This window comes from Panthera tigris, chromosome C2 (assembly GCF_018350195.1).
Source record: "Panthera tigris isolate Pti1 chromosome C2, P.tigris_Pti1_mat1.1, whole genome shotgun sequence".
Lineage (NCBI taxonomy): Eukaryota > Metazoa > Chordata > Mammalia > Carnivora > Felidae > Panthera > Panthera tigris.
Window position 1 is genome coordinate 41,491,010 of NC_056668.1, and position 13,640 is coordinate 41,504,649.

Below are 13,640 nucleotides of genomic sequence, written 5' to 3' on the forward strand. Positions count from 1 at the left end.
ATAGAGAATGATGATATTCAGTCTAGATTGCATCTAAGTTGACCTTGAATTGTGTAACTCTCCATTTTTTTCCACTTGACATTAGCACTATTCCATACTTGATGAGTCATTTATTTATTCTATATCCCGGGTGGCTAGAAATAGCACCTGGTGCATAGCAAATACTCAATAAATATTTACAGAATAAATAAATTGTATTTGGTATCTGAAAAACTCTAGTATTTTTGACTCACCAAGTGAATTAAAGCAAGCCTTGAAATTGAACAACCCATACTGACAAATTGTCTGTTAGCTAAACACGGTTTGGATCACTTTAGTGCTGTTCTATTACTGTCACTCTTTGGGAGTCTATTAACGGGATATGTTAGAGTGTCAAACATCCCGGACAAACAGTAAATATCAAGTTGCAAAACTTGGGGTTTTTTTCTGGCTGCAATAAAAACACTTGTGTTAAAAATGGAACATATTTTGACTGACACAGAAAACATTTTACCGTTCTCTCACACTGTGCAACTATCCGTAAACACCAAAGAATCCAACAATAGTTGGGTGGTATGTCATTTATTTTCTTTTAATCTATTGCTATCTGTTTCCATCGTGTATCTATTCACACTTTCCTTAGTATCTTGCAGCATATAAACTGTACTTAATGCTACTGAGTATATCTTGGTTTCACGTGCAGTTTGATAGATTCTTTGTTTCAACTATGCTTGTTATTTCGATTAGAATGCGTATGTAATTGATGAAAGTAAAATTGGCTTCCTGAAAAAGTATTTCAGAAGCTTAAGTTTATGATAAAATGTGTGATGAGTTGGTTTTATTCCACCAATATTGAATCGAGATATAAATTTCCAATAGTCCTACTGCTTGGGACTCACACATATGCAACAGGATGTCTGACCATGGGGTGAATGGAAGGGCGGAGTGTGTGTTCTCACTTTCACTGGGGGAATATTTCTCCCACCAAGGCCCTTAGCACTCAGACTGCTTTTCCCTACAGGTTGGTGTCCATTAATCTTACCACCTCCTGCCCAGCTGAGTCAGCATTTCCAGATTTGGAACTTTGTCTCCACACCAAGCAAATGGCTCTTTAGTTGTCAGACCTTATCCAAGAGGAATAGCCAGCACAGTGGGAAATGTCCAGACCTTATACTTTTACAGTTCAAAAGACATTAAGTAACAATTTTTGTCAAAATAAGTAGACTTCTTTGAATATTTATTATGACCTAGATGACCTTGAAAGTGAGGAGTATTTATCCAACAAAATTAAAATTTTAATTCCTCAAAAAAGAAATACAAAAAAGAAATACAATAAATGAAGGTGTCCATGTATTATCTTCTTGTAAAATAAACTCTCCCATAAACTATATAAGCACCTCTGAATTTCAGGTAGGCTTAATTCATTCACTTTTTGAATATTTGGGGATACTTAGTCTATCTTTGACTAACAATTTCTTATCTATTGATAATCTTTTTTTTTCCTGGATGAGGAAATCTCAATAGTCTTTAATATGATCTTTGACTTCATACGGAAATAAAAGATCATGATGAATCACCTATTATATCTTGCTAAAGAAACACAAAGATTTAGAAGTTACAGATTTCTAGATAAGCTAAGTTCCAGATAGTTCATATGTATTTTTATATATCTGAAAACAACAAAGTACATGCTTTCTAAGTCCATGCTTTTTCCAGATTGCCAGAGATTAAGCATTTTATTAGCTGATTCTAAACTTAAAGCCGTATCCTATAAAATCTGTGCTACAGTTTTGATTGTAAACAACTGCTAAATATTAAAGATACATAGCCTTAAGAGTACATCATGGTACAGATGGGGCAAAGCAACAGACACATTCAGATTTATGGCATTTTCTCAGTGCCTGACAGTTATTTCACTCTTAAAAAGACTTATTTATAGTTGCCATTCTATCGTTCTCCGTTGAATACGTCTTTAGGTTGATAGACTTCAAAACTTTGAGGGCAGATGCCATATCTTGTTCACATGTTTATAAGTAGAATAACATCTCACACAAATAAGATGTAACAACGTTTCTTGAATTTAATGGTGGGAAAGTGTGTGCTCTAGCCTATGGTTGTGAACGTGTGCATGCTAACTTGAAACCAGTCATCCCAAACTTTGGTGTTGAAATTGGGGAGGGTGCCTGTGGAAAATTTATTTTCAGGGAGTTCCTACCTAGGCATTTTTGTTTCACAGGACTGAATGTGGCTTCAGAATCTGAATTTGGATCAGGCATCATAATGATATGGGTGTTTCCTGGAAAATATTTCGAGAGGAAGGCTTTTTAACATTTATAGCTCATTGTCCTGGATGCGTCCATCACTGTATTCTATCAGGAGGCTAATTTTTAGAGTAATCCCCTCTTACACCACCCACTGCTTCCATGCGGCTTCATATGCCCATTTTGGCACAGGATAAGGTGGATAGTCCTGGAGTAGGTTTCACAGCTGATTGACAACTAGTGATAGTAGAAGGTCAGCACTAATTACTGTGCCTCATTTGCATGAGAAATTTTGAAGGATGAGAACTAAAGTGACTGGTATTTTTCTGCCAACAAATTACCCGGCTGACAGGAGGGTGTCACTGCTCATCAGTTCTGACACCGTGTAAGCTGGTACTTGTGCAATTAAGGAGAAATGAAATATTGCCTCAGAGAGTTACCTTCCTGGGAGTAATCACCGTAGGTGTCAACAGGCTGGAAAAAGAAGGGGGTCTCTTTGCTGTTTTATGACTAAAGATAGTGAACGATGAAAGGGCTGATTCTGGTGATCATAAACATTTCTATCCCACCTCTCAATTTACTCATTTGTCACTGATTATAAGAGCATGAGAGGGGCGCCTGGGTGGCTCAGTCGGTTAAGCGTCCGACTTCGGCTCAGGTCATGATCTCACGGTCCGTGAGTTTGAGCCCCGCGTCGGGCTCTGGGCTGATGGCTCAGAGCCTGGAGCCCGCTTCAGATTCTGTGTCTCCCTCTCTCTCTGCCCCTCCCCCATTCATGCTCTGTCTCTCTCTGTCTCAAAAATAAATAAACGTTAAAAAAAAATTAAAAACAAAAAGAGCATGAGAAAGAGCTCAGAAAACGGACAGTAATTAGGTGGTTAAGAACCAAACCCCCATTACTTAATCCGTGGATTCCTGAGACATTCCTCAGATGAAGTTACACTTCTGAAATATAATGTTCCTGGGTAGATTTCTAGAACCAACAGAAAGGATTATGGACAAGAGGAATCATTAGAAAATAGTTGGATAAAAACTTCTCAAGAAAATAAAGGAATAGTAGTCCACATTTTCTGGGGCCAGAATATTCGAAGCACCTCAAGCTTTGGTTTGTTGCCAAAGACGTTTGCAAACTTCCTTCACAAATGTGGAACTGCTCTCAGTTTCTGTCTTTCCTCTTTGCTCCACTTGCTTCAGGTTCTCATGCTGTCTCCATGCTTCCCACACAGAAAAACAAGCATATCCTGATTTTTGTGAGTTTTTCCCCTGTTGCTACTGCCCTCAAATAGCAGTTTGGAGCCCCCTCTTGGAGACGGAGTATATTTGAACATTTGCTGGGAGACAAGTGAAGGCTAGGGCTAGTCAGTAGAGGCCTTTTCATCTGGTTTACATAGCTCAGAGTTCACCACCATCATCAACAGTGATCACTTCAGAGTTCTGCAGTTCTGTTCTGTGTTAACCCTCTCAGACCCCTATGGCCTCTGGGAGACCTGACCCCCACTTTGAGACACACTGAACTGGAAATAATAACTCCCATATGGGAGAAGAATACTTCAGCCGCAAGAGCTTATCAAGCTTTGTTTTTTCTATGACTACTAAGAAAAAGAGTATGTATTGGAAGCAATTCTCTCAGCTTATAGCTATTTTGATAGGGGTTCTATATTTAATAAAGGTTAAATCTATTGAAACTGTGAGTCAAAGGCACTTTTCATGGCCAACAATTTCACCTACTTTAGAAGCCCGTCTCTTCCCGCTCTCCCCATGTCTACTCAAAGCGGGAAATGGGTGACATTGGCTTTGTTTAATAGGCAAATGGCCCTCCTTGCAAAGAATATGAATAAGTATTTTCAATCTGAACTTGTACATCGGTCTTATATGTCTCTCTCCTTCACACAAAAGAAAGCTCTTTCGGTAATTGCAAGACTTAATTAGCCAGTGTTCGCACAAAGGCTTCCTTTGTTCACCTATCAACAGGCTGCTTTCACTGATGGTTCTCTGACTCTCTGAAGACTATTCTTTCCCTAAGTTTTGCACAGACTTCTATTTTCAGCTTTAGAGTCTTATGATATAAGTGCTCTGCATTTCAGTCCCCAGTGTCTGTGTCTCTTCCTTATCCCTATTACAGATCACTCCTTCCATGGCTAATGGTGATCTGATCACCTTCCTAGCCTGCCAGTCCATAGCTTCCAATGGGACAGAAACAGATTTTCAGAACAACAGTGATGCTTTGGCAATGAGTGTCCATGAAAGAGTTGATTTCTTTCTACTTCCAGCTTCTCATCTTTAAGTCAGAGCTACAGCAATAGCAGGAAAGGAGGAAGGGGATTAGTGAACATCTAAAAAATGCTACAAAGATGTTCTGTTGACTACCCTGTACAGATTTAAGCTCTATTTCTTCTATGAGTGAAAGGAAAGAAAGCATATCTTCTATCAGTTCACAGATTTTTTTAAAAAGTTTAGATTCTTTGTTAGCTAATTTATGGCAATCACATTCTGAGCATTACCCAGTATTATTCTTCGAAATTACCTCTTTTCTCTCTCCTCTGCTTATGGAAATTCTACTACATTTCATGACACTTTTTACATTGACATTTAAAAGGCTTCTGTCCTAGAGATTACTGTTTTCCATCTAGGGTAATAAGCTTAAAATTTACATATCTTTTGGACTCTGACATCTATCGACTTAAATCTATAGTAATTCTGCCACTAACAGAAAAAAATTGGAATCTCAGTTGTTAGTTAAGAGGAACTTCTCACTGCCTAGGATGTCCTAATCCCTCCATATACCTTTTATCATGACTATTCCTATCCTGTGGCAAGCTATACTTGTAGTTTATATTCCTCAAATTGAATATCTGTGGTATTCCAAAGAATTGCCGTATATCCCCATGTAAAATAGAAAGTTTTTGAAATCACTAATTGCCTTCTGTTAAATCTATTAAACATAACTATTAGTTTACATTGCCATGACATTATAATTTCAAAGATAACACAGGTCCAAGGAAAGAGGTTTTAAAATCATAAACATTTCATTACAATAAATATGCACCTGGTAATCTTGCATTGCCATCAAATACTACTACAATTGATCAGGATGTTTCCCCCATTTCAGAAGAAAACTCTTCCGAGGTTCCTAATGGAACACCAGTCCTGACACTCTCATGGGTGTTAGGATGCAAAAAGGTTTCATTTGGAGTTGAATAAAGTTAACCATGGCTGTGTTTGTATGCGTGAATGAATGCATGGATTTGTATTTTTCTGCTATAATCCACAGATTTTTATATGCTAATATACTGTTCTTTCCATGATGGGCAAATATAATAAGCTTTCTTCAGTGAACTGGACAGAGAAATCCCTCTTTTAGGGAACATCTCATGAGATGAGAATTCTGTGGTACGCATTTTATTTGAATTCACCATAGGTTTTTCTTAGAGTTTCAAGGCTTCCAGAACTTGTAGCCATTGAGCAGCATTTTATCAAACATCACAGACAAAACCAAACCACTATTGGCTTTAACTTTTCTAATGAGATGATTATCCTTATAATTTTCAAGAAGGTGTTTGCTTAATTTCACTATACTTTCCCACCGATTCTTTGTCTGCAGCACACCCCTACATTTTTTTCTCTACCACAACTACAATAACACAGAGTACATCTCTTGTTTATCATAAATGTGCCAGTATGATCACTTTTCTAAAACAAGTATCCTTTTTTCAGTTCAGAGAGAAGCCATTTCCTTGATTTGCAATATTTATGCAGAGTCAGATTTTGTTTAGAAATTAATTTATTTGTATATACAACTGGTCCCATTTTATAGGCACCCATCTACACTTGATTTCTTCTTTTATAGTTTGGTTTATGACATCCACTGTACTCTATAAAGTTACTTAGAGTACATACTCTTCCAGTTTATTGCAGAATGTACTTATTAAAATAATGTTTAAATAAAACATGTATCATTAAATATTTTTATCATCATGAAAATATAAGTCTTTGGAACAGATAACTCATTCACATCTAATAGTAAACAAATTGGTAAGTGTTCTGTATTTAGTTCTAGACATCTTTTTAATCAAAGTTACACCCGGCTTTTCAACAGACCCATTGGTGATGATTTGTTCTATGTGTAAACCTCCTTAAACTCTCAACTTTGCTAATTATCCTCTCCAGTATCTTCAATAACAAGCGTTCTTCAATATCAACCTTACAGGTGAAAACGTGCATGTGTTATGGAGAGAGAGAGCACAGCATTATTTCTGGCCTTAACGGACCCTCAGTACAATTCAATAGTTAAAGCATAATCTACTAGAATATAATTAACAAAATAAGGAAGTTTATGATACATGTGAAAGGAATAATAACATGGTGATAACACTGAGTGCTGGAGTGGTCAGGGGAAGATCATGCTATGTTAAATCATATAACAAGCAGACTTTAAATATTTCTGAAAAAATTATAGTGAAGGAAGAAGAAACAATGTGATTACACACTACACATGAGTGACTATCAAGCATTTTAAGAGAGAAGATTTGAAGCCCACTTTCCTAGTTTATTGTGTTTAGGCAGTCATTTTTTTTAAGTTAATGGTTAATAAAACTGTATGAACATTTAACTAGCTTAATTAGATTTAAGAGTTCTTTTCAACATATCCTCTTCTATTGGGGATTTACAGTACTACAATTAAGTTTAAAATCTCTTTTCTATCTTGGAAATGTTTGCAAACATTTTTGTTTAATCTGAGAGCTTTATCACTCAATTGGAAGTATAAACAAGATTCAAAAGAACCTTCCTTTCAGTTGATTTAGTTTGCTCTTACAGACTGAGTTGATTTGACATGGTGAAAATATATTCATGTTACATTAAATTCCATTTTAAATAAGACTAACAAATCTGCATTTTAACTTCACTAAGTAACTTAGAGAAAGATTGGATTTTTAATGCTGTTTAGAAGACTAAAATATTCAGTAAAAACAAAAAGTCTGGCTGTATTTGATTGGAGTTAACAACAAAAAGAAAACTTGATCTTAAGAGCAGAAATGTTACAAGAGAATATTTTTATCAGACTGGCATTATCATCTGTTTCATAATTTTTTGCCATGAAAATCAGCAAGGCTATTATTTAAAACTGCCTATGTTGAAAGACAAAAAAGTTAAATTTGAAACAGTTATTTTACTATGGGTTTTGATGTCCTTGATTTCCTGCTTCTTTTCTCCCTCTCTAATTCATATTCCATAAAAAAAGCATCATTACCTCTATTGATAACTGCAAACAGATTCTAATTTAGTTCTATTTCTTTAAACTTGAGTGTGTTACAGTCCATTTGGGTGTACTATTTACTTGCCCCATCAATGGGGGTAGGGGTCAGTATCTTTATACTCTCCATTTTTACCACCATCAAAATCTGCTCTCAGAATAAATCTAAGAATTTAGTAATGACTTATAATATTCCTTCTTCTAGAAGATACTTAACCTAAATTAATAATTTCCAAGTATAAGTTGTAGGGGATGAAGTTCAAGTTTTGATTATAGGACCTTATCCATAAGTATAAAACGACTCTGTAGACATTGGACCAGTCCAGCAAGACATTAAGAATAAATTTAGATTTTATTAAGCACAATGTGAACATTATATATGTATATAGTCCCTGATTAAACACTAATAGAAACACTAATAGAAAGTAAGACATGTTTTATACACACAAAAATTCATCCTCTAACCTATGTATAAATATACCTATGAAAGTAACAACCAAATATTAACTATAAGTATCCTTAAGAAATAAAATATTTTATTGAAAGTTTCTACAGTGTAACATTAAGGTGCAATTCTAAATAATAACTAGTACCAATGAGGAAATATTTCCTTAGGTATAAAAAAATATTTTAATTGTGCTTAAATTCCTAAGTATCATTGCTTTTCTTGGAAAACACAAAAAGCCTCCCCCCACCCCTGCCACAAACACCTAAAAGACACAACTGTATGTCTGTATATTTGAGCACAGAAGGGAAAAAAGATTAAAATAATACAGAATCAGTAAACATGGTGCCATCCAAAAATATCCAAGGTGTTGACTACCTATAACCGCCTAATAATATTGAATATACCTGTTTAAATTTTATTAACCATTTTCATACCTATAATTTCTTGCAGAAATTTTCGTTTGAATTAAACAGTGAAAATGTTCTCCTTCCCATTTTACTATAAATTTAGAGCCGTCCGGGCATTTAGAAGAAGACATGAGAAAAGCAGCATCAAGTTGAATGAGACTTAGTCTTAATCAGACCAATTTAGCACACTTTTTCAACTAGGGAAAAAACGAAAAGTGGTCTAATCCAAACCCTTGCATGATATATGCAACTGCACTGCACACAATTGGCGATTGATTCTCACAATAGTCTTTCTGTGAAACTTGTGTGGTCCTTCTGAAGAAGCCAAACAGCGAGATAATGACAATAGCGCTTTTTATAAAAAATCACATTTTTGGTCACTATGTTTGCTGCCTCCAATTTGTGGTTTACGTTTCCCTTTATTAAGAAGAACTGGCTGATGTAAAATCACACACTAGACAGCACAGGCTCAGCTCCCCTCTCCTCTCATTTTCCATGGAACCATTGACCACCACACACATTGCTGTCAAATTGTTCTGCTTCTTGTCAGCTGCACACTGGGCAGGAGAACAGGAGGCTGGTCGTGCACTAATTAGGAGGGCAGACATGTTTAAAACTCTATTCTGAGAAATCGAGGTGCCAAATATTAGCTTATGTAAAAGTTATGTAAGGAGAAGGGCGGGGATAGAAGGATTGTAGGATAGAATTCTTAACATCTTTGAACGAGGATATTGAAAGCAATTTGTTTTCACGATGGCACCAATTCTTCCCTGAACCATGGAGGGGCGGAACTGGGGATGCACTTGCAACTGGTGGCTTTAGAGAAAAAAATTCAAATCCATAAAATTCCTCATGTGGATTTGACTAAATAGGTCTATTTTTTTTCTGAAATAATTAGAGGCTGATAAAGGTGCTAAATGTATACCTAAGACATTAATCTGGCTTGACAGAAATAATGGTGTAACTTATAATACGTTGAAAGTTTCCACAGCAAATTGATCTTTTGATACCAATTGTTATGCATGAAAAGTGCATTAAACAGAAGTTTTTCTCTATTTGAATAAATTGGCTTGTATTCCATATTGCTTAAAATGAAGTTAAGGCATTATACAAAGGGATTGTTTAATTTATTTTTATTTTTATGTTTTTAAGTTTATTTGAGAGAGAGAGAGAGCAAGCATGAGCTGGGGAGGGGCAGAAAGAGAGGGAGAGAGAAAGAATCCAAGCAGGCTCCGTGCTGCCTGCACAGAGCTGGACTGGGGCTGGATTCCCACCAATTGTGAGATCATAACCTGAGCCAAAATCAAGAGCCAGATGCTTAACAGACTGAACCACCCAAGCGCCCCACAAAAAGGTTGTTTTAAAATGGCTTAATGTATGGAAACCAATTTGACAGTAAATTTCATATATTAAAAAAAAATAAAAAAAAAAAATAAAATGGCTTAATTATGACTCCCGCTTCAGGTGAGCACCAGCTCCACTTTGGGTGAACCTCTCTTCTCTCGCTCTCTCTGCCCCTCGCTCACTTGCCCCCCACTCAGAAAAAACAAAAATCTTATTTATAATTAAAAACTGGTATGATAGTTAAGATGGATTAAAAGGGTATACAAATGACTCAAAAAGCATAAAAATTTAATTGTATGTATCTATTACAAGTACAAATGAAGATATACAGCAGAAAGATTATTTAGAAACAGCGTGAAAGAGGCCATTTTTTGAGGATAAGATTGGTAACTTTTAGTTCATCTCCATTTTGTATGACTCTCTACTGGGAACAATTTATCAATATTACAATATATTTTTTAATCTTTCATTTAGGAAATTTTAGAAAATACTTAAGACACTAAGTAAACTAAACTGATGACTAAAAGATTTATAAATTAAATTATACACATAGTGAGAAGACGCTCATGAGTTCATATTTGAGCACTTTGAAGATGTTTAAAATTAAATAAGATCATGACAGAAAAAAAAAAAAAAAAAAAAAGCATGGCTTCCCTGCCTGACAGCAGATTGGAACTACTGAGATAATTTAGAATGGCAGCAACTTTCTAACGTTTGGAAGGATATTTAGTAGCTAAGATGCTCATGTCAAAATGAACTTCAGCAAAAAAAAAACCCTATTTTTTTACAAAGATATTTGTTCCGATTGGCCATTTAGTACCACACTGGAGGACAGTTTTTAGAAATAAATTAACTGAAAACTTTGAATTATATGTGCTTTAAACTATCTAAGAATCGAAAATCATGATAGATCATATAAACCTAGCAGCCGGATTCCTGATAATAGAGTAAATGAGATGAAAGAAAATATGTCAAAAATTAATGGTGGAGGAGCTTAAACCACGACCCACTGAGTTATCATATACGAGAGAGTGAAACCCAGAGTGCATTAGGAAAGGAGTTAGTATAATGATTTTTTTTTAAGTTGTAACTGAACGGCAATTTCACACACACACAAAATATGATAAAGTACAGTCTGGGCTGGTTCAAAGGTAGTGTGTTATCTCGATTGATTTTTCAGTCAGTTACAGATTGAATTTTTTGTTCTCTTTCCACTCTCTCTGCCTTGACTAGCCTTAAAAAAAACAAAAAAAAAAAAAAACAAAAAACATAAAGTGCCCTCTGAATTCATGTAGATGTTGATGCATTTAAAAATTAAATTAAATGGGGCTGCCTGGGTGAGTTGGGTAGGTGTCAGACTTCAGCTCAGGTCTTGGTCTAATAGGTTCACTGCTGATGGTGTGGAGCCTGCCTCGATTTCTCCATTTACCCATCCCCATCTCTTTGCCTCTCACCCGCTCATGGTCTCTCTCTCAAAAATGAATAAACATTTAAAAAATGTAAATTCAATGTGTAGTTCCAAAAGTTATGGGATGTGTATTATATGCATGATTTTATGTCTTCTTAAATTTTAACATATAAACAAACACATTCAAATTTAAAACAACAGAAAAGTAGAGAAATATGTAAAAAATCCCATGATGACACCACACAAACTCTATTCATATTTTAACGTTTTAATTTAATAAAAACATAAATGCATACTAAATGTAAATTTTAATATAAATGTCAGGTTACATTCAGGGGTTTATAAATATTTCCTTATTGTTGATATGTAGGTTGTAAAGTTACATTTACAAATGAAAAATCACCAAAGTAAATCTTATACTAGCTTGAGCAAAACCAAGAACCAGTTGGAACCCATTATTTGGCTAGAGTTGCATGAAGCTGGTTGTAGAAGCTCATCAAGTCTCTGTCTCTTTCTACCATTTGGCTTTACTTCTCTATGCGTGCTGGTTTCATTCAGTTGTCAATAATCACTCCATGATGGCTATGGACATGATGAGCATTACATCTTCCCATCCAAGCAACCCAGTGGAAACAGGACTTCTCTATCCAAAGCCTGTATAACAGGGAAAGAACTCATATAGTTCTTGCTTAAATCCCACCCATCACTGTATCTTGTGAACTGGACTAATAAGAATGATCAGTCCTGGGTTATAGTCTGTAATTGTGTGTGTGTGTGTGTGTGTGTGTGTGTGCGTATGTGTGTGTAGCATATTTTTGAAGAAATAGAATGGATACAAAATAATAAGATCAGGAAGATAAAAAAGGACTGCCCTCCAAAGTAGGTGGTTTCCAATTATTTATTTGTCTTTAATTACTCTTAATTCTAGCTTAATATTTAAAATGTTTAGATTTTAGACTTCTATAAAAAGAGCTAAGTTTTGGATTTTTCTTTTAGTTTACTATTTCTACTTCTGTGTTGAAAAACAATGAATATTGAAGAACGATTTTTCTCTCATTTGGAAGCCAGGGGTTAATTACTAGTAAACTACCTGGGCTCAAGATGTATTTAGTAGATCTCTGATTTTTCTTGACACATTATCTCTCATTATTTTAAATTTTTGCACATCTAATTTTGAAAGTTTTACTTAACAAAGAAATCATTAACTTTGTTGGTATTTTCTGTTTAATTTTTATTGAATGAATTTGTTTCATTTTCATACAACCTTTTCCAAAATGTATTTGTTTGCTTTAGTTCTTTGATTTGCCTATGCTATGTCTAGTTTTAAAAATACATATTAATCTATATACTAAACTAGCTGTCAAATTATAAATAAATTATTGTCTATAAATTTTCTAATATATATTTCAAATTTATGTTTTATGTGCCTACAACTGGTATTCTTAGATTTTTTTCTTTATGAAATAATGCATTACATAATTACATATTTTCCTTCTCTCTTTGTTTCTTGCTGCTCGTCTCTATGTCTTTCTGCTTTATATATGCTTTGGGATTTTCTACATAGGGAATAATCGACTCTGTGAATAGAGACAGTTTTAGTTCATTCTTTCCAAATGGAATGACTTTTGACTTTCTTACCTTATTGCACTGAGTAGGATATTGAGTATGGTATTGAATAGAAGCAGTGAGAGTGAATATCTTTGTCTTGTTCCTGATATTAAAGGAAAGTATTTCACCATTTGCTTTAAGCACTTACCAGTTTATAAAAGCACACCTCTATTCCTAGTTTGCTAAATTATTTCATCATTTATGGCTATTGAACTTTGCCAAATGTTTTTCTGTATCTTTTGAGATGATTGTTTTTTCTTCTTTAGTCTGTTGATGTGGTGACTTACACTAATGGAGAATTGAATATTAAACTAGATTTGCATTTCTAGAATGAATTCCAGTTGGTTATAATCTATTATACTTTTGACATATTGCTAGATTCTATTCGTTGGTATTTAATTGAGGAGTTTTATATCAATATTAATGAGGAATTGTGCTCTATAGTTTGTTTTGCTTTGTTTTGTTTTGTCTTGCTTTGTTTTGCAGTGTTTTTGCCTGCTTTTATTATCAGGATGACACTACCCTTATAACATGAGTCAGGAGGGGTGCCTGCGTGGTAAAGCTTCTGACTTAAGCTCAGGTTATGATCTCACAGTTCATGGATTCTCGAGTTCCGGCTCAGATCCTGGAGCCTGCTTCGGATTCTCTGTCTCCCTCTCTCTCTCTGCCTCTCCCCCGCTTGTGCTCTGTCTCTCTCAAAAATAAACATGAAAAAAATATTTTTAATTAAAAATTAAAAAAAAATAAAATAAGTTGGGAAAAATTTCTTCCTCTGCTTTCGATAAATTTTTTTCAGAATTTTATTTCTCTCTTAAATATTTGATAAAATTTACCTGTAAAGACATTTGATCTTAAAATTTTCTTTGGGGAATATTAAAAAAAAACAACTTTTTTTTCCTTTAAGTTTTATTTAAATTCCAGTTAGTTAACATAC